Source organism: Corythoichthys intestinalis, chromosome 21 (genome assembly GCF_030265065.1).
Source record: "Corythoichthys intestinalis isolate RoL2023-P3 chromosome 21, ASM3026506v1, whole genome shotgun sequence".
Classification (NCBI taxonomy): Eukaryota; Metazoa; Chordata; class Actinopteri; order Syngnathiformes; family Syngnathidae; genus Corythoichthys; species Corythoichthys intestinalis.
Genome location: NC_080415.1, coordinates 12,581,173 through 12,594,938, shown reverse-complemented (window position 1 = coordinate 12,594,938; position 13,766 = coordinate 12,581,173). Strand labels below are relative to the sequence as shown.

The 13,766-nt window shown below is 38.5% G+C and overlaps 1 protein-coding gene across 4 annotated transcripts in view; it reads left to right on the top strand.

Moving 5' to 3' along the window:
- The window catches only part of sdk2b (sidekick cell adhesion molecule 2b), a 234,317-nt gene that overhangs the window by 26,408 nt on the left and 194,143 nt on the right, over window positions 1-13,766 (top strand). The gene's annotated exons all lie outside the window — the stretch shown is intronic.

Sequence of the window (13,766 nt, the reverse complement as noted above, 5' to 3'; positions counted from 1 at the left end):
AAATCAGCATTAGAAAATAGCTTAGTTTGAGCAATTTTCCAATTTCTAATGAAAAAATAGAGAAATTGAGCTTTTAGTAAAAGCATACATTTCAAACATAACTTTGATTTTAACACAGTTATTTTTTTGCTTTGTGTCATCCTAAACATCTGAATAATGTTTTTCGTTTACAAAATAACATAAACAACAAGACAAAAAGAGCTTTTGAAAGTAACGATTTATTTACACATATCTATACTATTGAACTGAGAGATGACGCTGTTGTGGCCGTGGCAGCCGGGGTAAACTTTTCCCTCATCGCTGCCTCTCATCAAGATGGATTTTTTTTAGTCTTTCTTTTGTGGTGACCACTGCCTCGTGGCGGAGTTTGCCTGGGGAACTTGTGTTTCAGGGGGAGACTAGTTTGGCCGTGCACGTTTCCGGCTGAGTCACGGGACACTGGAGGGTCAGGGGGACGCAGGCTCTGCTCGGCGAGCAGCACGGACTCAACGGCATTGTCCGCTGCACTGGTGGTCCCGGTCGTTCTGCTCGGTTGTCCGCCGCCTGGCATCCTGGACGTCTATTTGGTCGTATTCTGCCGGTGCCCTGGCCGTAGGGCCTGGCCGTTCGTTCCGTTGAATCGGGTCTTACCTAATGCGCTACTGCCCTCCAGTGGCCAGTTTTATTGCTTTAAAATTGATTTTCAGCATTTTGCTATGGAGCTAAATTGTATCAGAACCTAGAGATGTCTCTTGTGAAAAAAAACAACCTTGAAAGACGTATAAATAGGTCTTTGGGACACTGCAGCAATTAAAAACGTATTTATATGTTTTTAGGAGCAAATGAGTTAAGACTTGTGTTGAATACGTGTATAATCAAATGCTCATGTACCTAAAAGTGTAATCATGTCAAAAATACCTTTATTCTGCTTTGGATACAAATTTGCGCATGCGCGGGCACTGACAGACTGGCTTGATCATGGTGTCAACTGTCAGTTCTCATTCACAAACAAACCTTCATGAGTCATGACGACAGGAGCTCACAGGCTATCAGTATGTACACTTGCTTCACTTACCTTTTGGCAACTGCTGACTTCTGTCGGAGCTTTGTACTGGTGTGACCTGTAAAATCTCGTTTGGTGTCGCATCGTTATGCTGCCGATGATTGTAAACTTTTATAGCAAGGTTTGATTTTTGCCTCTGCTACGCTGCAAGCTGTCAGTGAGATAAGCCACGCTAGGTATTATTGGGTATGTAGTTTTGAAATGATGTTTTTGGAAACATGCTGGTTGAATTGTTTGTCTGTTTATTTCAGTTATTGTTTGCGTGTAATCTAGAACATTGAATGAGAATAATAATTGAGCAGGAATAAAAAACTGCCAACGGCAATTGTTGTGGTAGTCTTGACGCTACAGTTTAATTTACATTTATTTTACTGGAAAGGCAAGGCAAAGGCAAGGCAAATTTATTTATATAGCACAATTCAACACAAGGCAATTCAAAGTGCTTTACATCACATGAAGATCATAAAAATCACATTTAAATCAACACAACGTAGAAACGAAGACAAAAGATCGCATTTAATCACAGAATAAAAATAAATAAATAAGATAAAAATAAAACAAAAACTACTACAAATAATAATAATTGAAATCAGCAATGGAGATAAAAACAAGAGGAATAGAAAGCAGGTAGATTGAAATATATAGACAGTTATAGATATGCAGTGCTAAACAAAAGCGTTTTTAGCCCTGATTTAAAAGAGCTAACAGTTTGAGCATACTTCAGACGTTCGGGTAACTTGTTCCAGAGGTGAGGAGCATAATAACTAAATGCTGCCTCACCCTGCTTGGTTCTTGTTCTTGGAACATGCAGAAGACCGGTTCCAGACGACCTTAGAGGTCTAGATGTCTCATAGGACTCTAACAAGTCAAGCATGTATTTTGGTCCAAGGCCATTAAGTGTTTTGTAGACGAGCAGTAGTATTTTATAGTCTATCCTTTGACTTACTGGAAGCCAGTGTAGCGATTTCAAAACTGGTGTAATGTGGTCCAGCTTCCTTGTATTTGTGAGGACTCTGGCTGCAGCATTCTGTACCAGCTGCAACTTCCTGACTGATTTTTTATCAAGACCTGTAAATATACCGTTGCAATAGTCCAATCTGCTGAAAATGAATGCATGCATAAGTTTTTCCATGTCTTGTTGAGTCAGAAGCCCCTTAATTCTGTTTTTTTAGGTGGTAATAAGCGGATTTAGTGACGGACTTTAAATGGCTATCAAATTTTAGGTCTGAGTCAATAATTACGCCAAGGTTTCTGACTTGATTTGTAGCTGTAAGTGACATTGTGCTAAGTTGGCTGCTTATCTTTGACCTTTCCTTTTTTGGCCCAAAAATGATCACCTCTGTCTTCTGCACATTTAACTGGAGAAAATTCTGGCACATCCATTCATTGATTTGATGAATGCATTTGCTCAGGGTGACTAAGGGACTATAATCATGTGGGGACACAGAAATGTACAGTTGTGTGTCATCTGCATAGGCGTGATAGGAGATGTCATACTGTTCCATTATCTGAGCTAACGGAAGCATATAGATGTTAAATAAGAGTGGTCCAAGAATTGACCCTTGAGGGACTCCACACGTGAATTTGGTTCATTCTGACTGATGGTTTCCGATTGACACAAAGAAATCCCTATCATGTAGATAGGATGTGAACCACTGAAGAATAGTGTCAGTAAGCCCTACCCACTGTTCCAATCTGCTGAGTAGTATGTTGTGATCAACCGGGAAAGAGAAATGAGCTTTTGTTAAAGCTGGATTTTCTACAGAAGAGGTATTATTTAGAACATTGTTTCAAATTATTTATTTGTACAATAAAAATTGAAAAGACAGCTATTATTTTGTTCAAGGATTCGCCAAAACAGAAGAGACATATTTTTTTAATCTCTATTTAATTCCAGTGTTTTTTTTTTTTTGCGTTATTATTTTAGGAATTTAAAAAAAGCCTGTTAGGTAACATCTGTGAACTTGAATTTGTGTGTTTGGTTATTTATTTTATTTTTTATTTTTTTTATATACAGTATATAAAACTGATTTTTTTCTATCCAGTCAGAGGAGGCACACTTTAAATATATTAAAGTGATAAGGCATCTTTGAGTGAACTTCAAGTAAAATTTAAGTATCTCAAGGCCGGACCAAGTGTCCTCTTTTTTGGAAATCAAAATATGGTCACCCTAGTTAACCCTTGGATGCACAAGTGACTGGACACTACACTCTTTAATAAGTGGGTCAAAAATGACCCATACTAGAATCAATGTGTTTTCATGCCATTTTGGTTAAAAATAATCACTTACTGTATATAATATTTAGTATTATATTTAGGACCACATAAAAATAATTTCATGTTTGGAATATCTTTATTTTTCACTTGTTAATATTTTTGAAAAACAAAATGACAAGAACAGCAATAGACTTCTTCCCCTCTTGTATTACATCATCAGTAATGAAGAGCTCCCATGCATCTTTTTGGTAAAATAGTGGTGTTAAGCCCTTGTGACCGACTTCTGAGGATATTGTGGGTCTGCGTTCTAGCCTGGGTGGGCGGTAACTTGCTCCAGTAAGAGCTCTACCAACTCATTCTATTGGCCATGATTTGGATACTTTCTTTTTTAGAGGACACATAAGTGGAATCTTGTGAGTCAGATTGATCATGTTTGCCACTGCCACCTGGACAATACAGTAGTCTGGGTCCTCATCATCAGAAATGACGGACTTGAGTCCAACCAGGTTACTGCCTCTCCATCATCCAGCATCTGGAGGACCATTTCAGCTGTGTATCTAGCAGCCATGACACATTGGATGAGAAAACATAAAAGTAATGTTTTCAATAGATCAGTATGTAGCTATCTAGATAAATACACACATACTACATATACAGTAATGCTAGCTAATGTAGCAAGCTAGTGTTAGTTTGTGAAGTAAGCTAATTTGTTGATAACTGATAGTAACACTCATGAAACCAATACACACATAAAATCTTGTTTGATGATAATACTCACATGTAACAGCTCTTCCTGTGTCTTCAAGTCTTCCTGAGGGGGGACACTTCTGATATACCTAGTCTGTGTGGTCCACAGTAAATTTATTCCTGACAGCCATAGTTGATAAGAATCAAAGGTTCCCATTGGATTCCATAGAAAATACCTGTGGGTCTTTTTTGACCCACTTATGGAAGCTTGGAGTAGTAAGACAAAAACTAAAAATGTTTTCAAATGTATAAAAGGCAATTTAAAAATGTATATGGCATTCCATCAAAACATTTTTGAGGAACAGCTGGAATATGAAATGATAACAATTTTTCTATTACAAAGATATTTTGAGACAACAACCTCACCAGGTCATTTTTGACGCACTTATGCACCTAAGGGTTAAATCGATACGTAAGAAACCTCAAAATCCCAATGAATTTTGGCTGCCAATTCTGTGGTTCCAGGCTTACCGGTAAACCTTGGGCCGCAAGTAGCTTATTTTTTTTAAATTAAAAAAAAAAAAGAGTCTCAATGTCGAATTGCAGGACCGAATGAAGACCACATAATTCTAAGAACTGAATACCGTTTAACACACTGTACTGTGACGTACATTTCCTTCTCGCACGTAGCCCTACCTTACCATTACCTACATTCCAAAAACACCACCTTTGAAAGTATTCCTATTAACGGTTTGTCGATTGTCAATTTGTCTCTCTATATGGAGGTACGCTGGTGTGAAAATTTCCATAATGAATGTCAATGACCCTAACAACGAATCTGCCAATTTTCGTTAAAATCCGACATACTATTTGGAAGTAATTAGGGTTGTTCCGATCATGTTTTTTTGTTCCCGATCCGATCCCGATCATTTTAGTTTGAGTATCTGCCGATCCCGATATTTCCCGATCCGATTGCTTTTTTTTTTGCTCCTGATTCAATTCCAATCATTCCCGATAATTTTTCCCGATCATATACATTTTGGCAATGCAATAAGAAAAAAATGAATATAACTCGGACGAATATATACATTCAACATACAGTACATAAGTACTGTATTTTTTTATTATGACAATAAATCCTCAATATGGCATTTACATTATTAACATTCTTTCTGTGAGAGGGATCCACGGATAGAAAGACTTGTAATTCTTAAAGGATACATGTGACTTTGTATATTGTGACTAAATATTGCCATCTAGTGTATTTGTTGAGCTTTCAGTAAATGATACTGTAGCCATGCCCAAATGCATGATGGGAAGTGCAACCACGACTGTGCGTAGTGCTACCAATTGATATACAGTTTTTTCTCTGCGTTGGGGAATAACATAGGGTGTTAAGAAAAAGATCAACTACTACCTTGCTTCCCCACATTGCTTCCCACGATATTTCTAATCATAGGGAGAGAGATTGTAGAGCTTTAGCCAATTAAAAAAATGCTCCAAAGGCTGTCAAAATTCACTCTACTCATTTTATGCTGGCTTTTAGCTCTCCATATGGGTATAACGGCGCCATTACAGATTGAGCGCGACACTGCGTGAGTGGGTCGTGCAGCGCATGGATTAATTGCGTTAAATATTTTAACGTTATACTTTTTTTTTTTAATTAATTACCGCCGTTATCGGGATAAATTTGATAACCCTACCTTAAGCCTAAACTAAAGACTCTGGATGAGTGTAACATATTATGTCTGTAACGTTAAATACAATTAATAAACGATTTAATTAAAATACAGGGTGACCCAAAAAAAAGTTTACACTGCCATAATACAACTTAAATGCCATGTTTAGTCAGCTTAGAATTAGAATTGAATCACAAATTATACATTATTGTAAAGAACATGTACAGTACAATTTTTCAATGTGTCTTCCCTTAAGTGTCACAACAGCCTCCAGGCGCCTGCGGAACGCTTCTTTATGTATATTGTGTATTCTAATTTCCTGAGACAGTCCTGTATATATACACAGGACTGTCTCAAAAAATTAGAATATTGTGTATTCTAATTTTCTGAGACAGTCCAGTATATATATACTGTATATATTAAAAAAAAGGCATGTCCGATATTTTTTTGCCGATTCCGATACTTTGAAAATGACGTGATCGGACCCAATCGATCGGCACATCTCTAGAAGTAATCGGAATATATCGCTTTGGGTTTTTTTGTTGATTTTCTGCACTACTGAAATCTCTTCAACATTGGAACTTCTGAGAAACACTATTGATCTCTTTCTCTATAAGTGTGTCAATTTTGGTTGAAATTGGGCCATTCCACCCTGACTAAGAACACTCGCCGAAGCTTACAATACAAATGTGTAAATTTTCAAGCCATTTCAGAGTCTATAGGGAACAGATACACACACAGAAACACAACACACAGACGATAATTACATTTATGTTTAAGTTTAGATAGATTTTTACACACACAAAGCAGCAAAACATAAATTAAGCATATTCGCAAGTTTCAAGCACAGGCATGTGTTTGTTGTTTTTCGTTCTGCTTAGTAGGAAACCCATCTAATACTGCAGCTTGGAAGTGCACCTTGTTCTTACTCGTGATTTTGCTGCATGTACTGTACATCCAGGAGTTCACTCTATATTCAAATTAGTTCATAAGCATGGGCACAAAAGAACAGCCAGCTCTATTCCCAAAAATACCTTTGGTAACAATAAAGGCTTCACCTCTAATATCGACACCCACACTGGAGAGTAGTATTCCTTACAGTGTATACTTGTAACAGACTTTCTAATAACCGTGACCAGTGCAGATATTCAGGAGTGATGAATGTTGTCTTTGGCCTCTTGACTTACTCACGACCCAGAGGGCGAGGCCATTTACTCGCATCCGCGTGCCAGCCCCCGTGAAACGTCTTCCCTTTTCCCGTATTGTTATAAATATGTATCCGCTCGCAACAATTCAGACCTGAAGTATCTATACAATGAATATACATTGTGGTTATGAATATTTATTGTTGACTATTGAGATTTGTCATGCACTCCTGAAGGACAAAACATGCATTCACTTCATCTGTGCCTTTGCCATTTAAGAATATTTTATAACATTAATTTTGAGACATTTTATGATTAATAGAGCAATAAAAAGCAGAAAATATACAATTTACCCTTATTTGGCCAAACATCAAAGAAAACAATCTAATGATTAATGTTGATAATTAAGAATAGTAAGTCATTTTTAAAATACAACTGTATGTTAACAAATAAAATGTGGTTGATGTTTTTGTTTAAAGTGGTACCTCTGCTTACAAAATTAATTGGTTCTGGAAGTCGTTTCTCAAACTGAAAATTCCGTAAGTAGAGACGCGCTCTCCATGTAAATTCCCTAATCCGTTCCAAACCCCCCAAATATTCAGACATAAATCTTTTATAAAGCATAAAAGTGCATCAAAACATGTAACAAATCAATGCCCTTTGCCTTGGCATTGGTTCTACAACCCCGGAGGCTTGAGAAATTTAGTTTGAAAGGTGCCGATTCTGAAACCACATAGCCAGGGGCGGATCCATGAGGGGTGTAACAATCGGTCGATCTGGATCAATACAATATCAATGAGTTAAGCACAATTGAATGTAATTCGATCCAAGTGTAAAATGATTAGAATTTCATTTCTTCGTTAAAAAATCTGATGTTTTATCAACAAAATTGTCATACACATAAAATCGAATTTGTATTTTTTATTTCTTTTGGTAAAATGGAACTGAGTGTGTTAAATGTTAGATGTATCAAAGAGTCGATAATGTATTACCATATTGGCCCGAATATAAGACAGTGTTTTTTTGCATTGAAATTAGACTGAAAAAGAGGGGGTCGTCTTATATTCGCAGTCTAGACTTTATACCCATTCACGACACTAGATGGCACCAGATATCATTGAAGCGATGTTCTGCCATGACAGATCTCAGCTACTCTCAAATTTGACCAGTTTGCATTATTTTATTGCAATGTTTTTCCTTATTCAGATTTGTTTCAAGACTACAGTTACAGTTAGACTTCACTTTGATGGTTAATGTAGTTATTGCAATGTTGTTGTTTTATCACACTAGATTGCTTTATTTACATTTCAAAAACCAGAAGCCATTCGTTTACGAATGTGATTGCACTTTACTTTACATATTTAAATGTTCAGATGTTAAGATTTGAATGAGAAAAAATAACATGTTTTTTCGTCTCAAATATATTGTTAAAATCATTTGTTTCTGATGTACTGTAATTATTTTCTGTATAAAATTAATTCGGTGTTCAAAAAGTCTTTTTTTTCAAACTTGAGTCTTGAAAAAGAGGGGGGTCGTCTTATAATCAAGGCCGTCTTATATTCGGGCCAATACGGTATACTATCATGAAATATTTGCCACCCCACAATTACTGTATTCCGTAAATATTTTTGTATATCTGCCCCTGCCCATGGGAGGGTGCATTCCCGGCGCCAGTGAGTGCTGGCGTCGTCATAGCATGTTCGGTGGATGTAGACACACGTCACGGCCTGTCAAACCTTTATAGTAAATATGCTTTCTTGAAGTTTGGGGCAGTCTCACTCCAATTGCTAAGCTAAATGATATCTCGATATATATATACCGTAATTTCCCGAATATAAGGCGCACCCGTGTATAATGCGCACCCCAAATTTACTTGTAAAATCTAGGGAAAATTATTGTACCCGTTTTTAACGCGCACCCTGATTTTAGAAGAAAACAGAGCTTGTGTACAGATACAGAGATGTCATTTTACTGACTGGTGAAACACAGCACAAGCATAGCACATTGGTAGTTCAAAACATTACCGTAAACTGACAATATTTACGGTAATAATATGATTTGACAACTTCTCCAACTTACCAGAATCTAGGAGAAAACAAAACAGATGTGACTTTTCTTTTAAAGGCTGCTGTATAACTTGCTCGTTTCCTCATGATGAATAAATGTTTCTTCCATGGATTGATACGGTAGAATGAAAGTGAGAACGTAAGTCGGAAATCCGTGAGAGCTCATAGCTGTCAACTCGACAGTAACAAAAGGAACTATTGTTATTTGGGTTTGAGTTTCCCGAGGGACCGATATAGTTGACGGACATAGGAAGTGTGTGTCCTTACATTTGATATGGTCCGAATTGCGGAGCTGCAATAAACGTCGACTCAAATGAGTTTAAGAAACTAAAGTCTGTGCTTTATGGAGAGTGAAAAAAGCAGAATTTAACACAGACGAAATCATTCGGCCGATTAGAGTGAAGTATTACCGAAACAAAACGGTGACGTCACGTACCGTAATGGTCGGCAACGGGTCGCCGCATACGTTTCTTCAACACAACGTGGCCGTGTCAATGAAAAAAAATCGGTTTATATATATATGTAATACATATATATTTCTGTCTCCATCCATGTACCCGTTTATAATGCGCACCATGAGTTTACAAGTTGATTTTGGGGGGAAAAAAGTGCGCGTTATATTTGGGAAATTACGGTATATTTGTGTTGACAACATCAACAAACTATTTTATTCTCGCTGTTATGATTGTAGGGAACAAAAGAGCGTGAGATTGGACGGAGAATTGGGACAGCATGAGCGGTATTACAATTACTTTATCGCACTGCTACAATGAAGAAGGAGCTCAGCCGAGAGACAAAGCTCTCCATCTACCGTTCGATCTTCATTCCTACCCTCACCTATGGTCATGAATGATGGGTAATGACCGAAAGGACAAGATCCTGGGTACAGGCAGCCGAAATGGGCTTTCTCAGGCGGATAGCTGGTGTCCCACTTAGAGACAGGGTGAGAAACGCTGCTTTTCGCGAGAGGCTCAGAGTCGAGCCGCTGCTCCTTCACGAAGAAAGACGTCAGTTGAGGTGCATTTGATGTGGATGCCACCAGGGCGCCGCCCTAGGGAGGTGTTCCTGACACTGGTAGAAGACCTCGGGGCAGGCCCAGAACCAGGTGAAGGGATTATTTCTCGACAATGGCTTGGGAGCGCTTGGGAACGCCTTGGGATCCCCCAGTCAGAGCTAGTTGATGTGGCCAGGGAAAAGGGAAGTTTGGGGATCCCTGTTGAAACTGCTGCCCCCGCGACCCAACTCCGGATAAGCGGTTGAGGATGGATGGATGGATGGATGGATGGATGGATGGATGGATGGATGGATGGATGGATGGATGGATGGATGGATGGATGGATGGATGGATGGATGGATGGATGGATGGATGGATGGATGGATGGATGGATGGATGGATGGATGGATGGATGGATGGATGGATGGATGGATGGAGATACGTTATGATTGTAAGCAGAGAACCCTAAAACAGGCACGTTAGATGGCCTGGTGAAGAAGCCAAAACGTTTATTCAATACAGAGCTGTGGGGTTCTTCACGTGGAGAGCCTGGGCGAAGGTAGCAATAGACGTGAGGTGTAGGCGAGATCCTAGGACAAAGCAAGACAGGTCGTTGATCAGATAAGTTCACTCAGAAATATTCGCAATGCGAGACAACTAACAGAGAACTGAAACAGACAATCCAGTGACGTGGTGGACCTCTGGCTGGCTTATGTAGGCTGTTAATGATGATTGCTGACACCCGCCGACACTAGTGAAGCTCTCTTTACAAAGCTATTACAATATCTCCTGTTCCTTAAAATTTGACTTGGTGTTTCCTTGTGCAACAAGTGGAATTGAGCGACAGCTGGAGAGTGGGCCGAGTTCTAGCGGCAAGGAAGCCTAGCGAAGTCGCTCCTGGCCGGATTAAAAGTCGCGGGGAAAAAATGTGACAAAAAGAGGAAGTCGTCGTGCCACTTACAAGTATTGTACTAAACCACATCAAATGCACATGTATGCATTTAAATACTATTTGTACACTGTTGGCTTGATTAATCTCCAAACTTCTCACGCACGGGGTTCAGAACAAGCGTGTAGCAGCAATGAAGCAAATTTATTTTAATTTTCCATAATTTAATGATATATACAGTCTATTTCTTTGATACCTCCAAATTCTTCCAAACCGCAGATACAGTATGTTGGCGGTGAGCCAGTAGTGTTGCTTCTCGCTGTGGTTTGATTGCGTCATCACAAGAGGACTACGGTTCTTCACACTTTTTGGTGGTAAGCTTTCGGTCTTTTAACCGAGAATGCACTATTGGCTATTTTCGGACGAAGGTTTTTGGCACAAATTTTCAGTCACAGCTCTTTAGATTATTGCACAATAAACATAAACTGAGAGTTGTGCATAATGTAAAGAACATAAGTTAATACACTTATGTAAAGCTGTCAGAACACCTCATGGCCCAAGGGGCGAATGATGAGGACGCTGGGATACACATATACACCTACAGTAGCGGTCCTTCTTTTCCAATTAGATGCCAGGAAGATGCTAGGCCAGGGGTGACTGCTATGTTGTATAATGCCAGCTCAACTTTAAGTTCATTACAATATTAATGAATTGTTTCATTGCTTGTATGAAATTAAAGAAATCCAATATAGAAATCCGATTTTTTATGTCATTTTTTTATTTTTAGGTTTTGAAAATTAACCAAATCTAACGTGCATAACATGCCCCTTATATGGGCATGTCTTTGATTTTCTGTATTATCTCGGTTTTGTTTTTGAAGTCTACAAATAGGTGTTCTGATCTGTTGATGAATGTCTCCTTCATGTATTCACCATCTGGGAATGGTTCTCCACACTTTATTATCTCCCGGGTTGCAACAAAACCTGCAGCAGTAGTGGAGTTTGGCGTTGCAATTCACTTCGTAAATCTAATTTTGTGCTCCTCTAAGTTCTTCAGAACTAACTCAATCGCGCTTTTTCTCTCACTGACAACTTCTCGCCACAGAATAAACATTCAGGAAATTCTTCCGCATTGGCAATGAACGCAAATGATTCGGTCCAAGAAACGTTGAATCCTCCGTTCTCCTCAGTTATTTTTCTCTTTTTCCTTCTCGGATCCATGGCCCATCACACGGCCACCGGTTTGTTTACAATAGCCAACTGCCTGTCATCCCGCCCTGCTGCTAGAAACGTGTGTCGCAGGCTTTGACGCAAATCTTGAAATTTAATATTTATTCTACACATTTTTACAGCATTGGAAAACGTTAAGAATGTGTCCTTTTTGTCCTCTTACAGCAACCATATCAAAACAAAAAATATATTTCCCTCCCCCATCTTTTTCTATTTCCAAATATTTTTTTAAAAGTCCCCAGGGGTCCACTAGGGCAGCGCTAAAGAACCGCATGCACTTCTTAAAACACGGGTTGCCGACCCCCGTGCTAGGCAATAGCCAATGGCAGATCAGCTATAAGTATGTTACGTTCAGTCCATTCTGGGAGCTGCGAGTAGCAGGCCATACTGTATTTTTGGCTTTGGTATCCTGAAATTTCTTTCGTAAGAAGAGGCAATATTTTCCCATTGAGATATGTCGTAAGCTGAAAATTTCGTATGTAGAGACATCCGTAAGTCGGGGTACCACCATATTTAATTAATCTATTTAGGATGATAAAATAAATGAAAGGCACATAGACACAGGGGGGTATTAACATATTGATGAATGATTCAGTGTGGGGAAAAAGTGCTTATTTCGTATAAATTGGATTACATGCGGTTTTTGTCCTCTTGACTGTACATCATCACAATAATAAGGCATAATATACAGCATTGCCTTGCTCTACTGCGACATTAATATAAATCTCACTTTGATACATTGATTTTAAATTCAAGTAAGATGTAAATGATTGCATTCTCTCACTTTTGTTCTCGCTTACATTCTCTTTACTGTTATTTAATTTTTTTTTTTCCCAGCTTGCTCACGGCGCTCTCTCTGCTTCTGTCGCACACCCGCCCTCCCCTCCTCATCTTCGTCTTTCGAGCTTGTCACACCAAAGTGTGGGAGCAAAATATAAGCACAATAGATCATTCTGACAGTTTAATTTCGTCGCTTGATTATCAGTCAATTTGATAATTATATCATGCAGCCATCCAATTAATGGCTTCTATATTTACAATGATTATCAAGTGAGCTCTCTGTGGCGTTGGTGTCGTTCATCAGTGCTGAGATATTAGAATCTCTGGGGAGCTTGACAGGGCGGGCACCTCCTTGATTGAGATGTAAAAAATGAAGGGGGTAAAAAAGGGAGTACGCGTGGCTTCTAATCCATTCTCACACAATGTGTTTTGTGCCGCATCCCTTTCTCCCCACCACAAAGTGGCCCCAAAGCAAATAAAACAACTTTGCTAGGGATCACTTTCACATCGGGCTTCCCATCTGGAGCGTGTTTACATGGACGCTGGAATCGCCCGACATGACAGTTTTTCCTTTTTAGGAAATTAAGGATGCAGATACGATTTATCTACTGTAGTACTAAAAGTAGTAAAATAACAGTGTGAATTGCATTGCTATAGAAAAAAAAAAATTGGACTTAGCTCTCACTTTAGCTCCATCAAGAGTCCGATAGAGGCTTAAAAAAAACCCATAATTTAACTTATTGTTGCTATTGGCTGCTATTATAATGTATTCTTTTGGGAAAATCTCGATCGACATACGACCATTTCGACTTACAAACCAGGTACTGGAACAAATTTGTATGCAGAGGTACCCATGTGTATACAGTATATATATATAAAATATATAACACCTGCCTAAAACTTTTGCACAGTACTGTATATTTTTATTATATTATGTATATACAGGATATACTGTATGTATATATTTTCCCCAAGTGGAAACTTCCATGATCCTAATAAAGTTAATAATTAAAAATATATATATACAGTGTTGTGCAA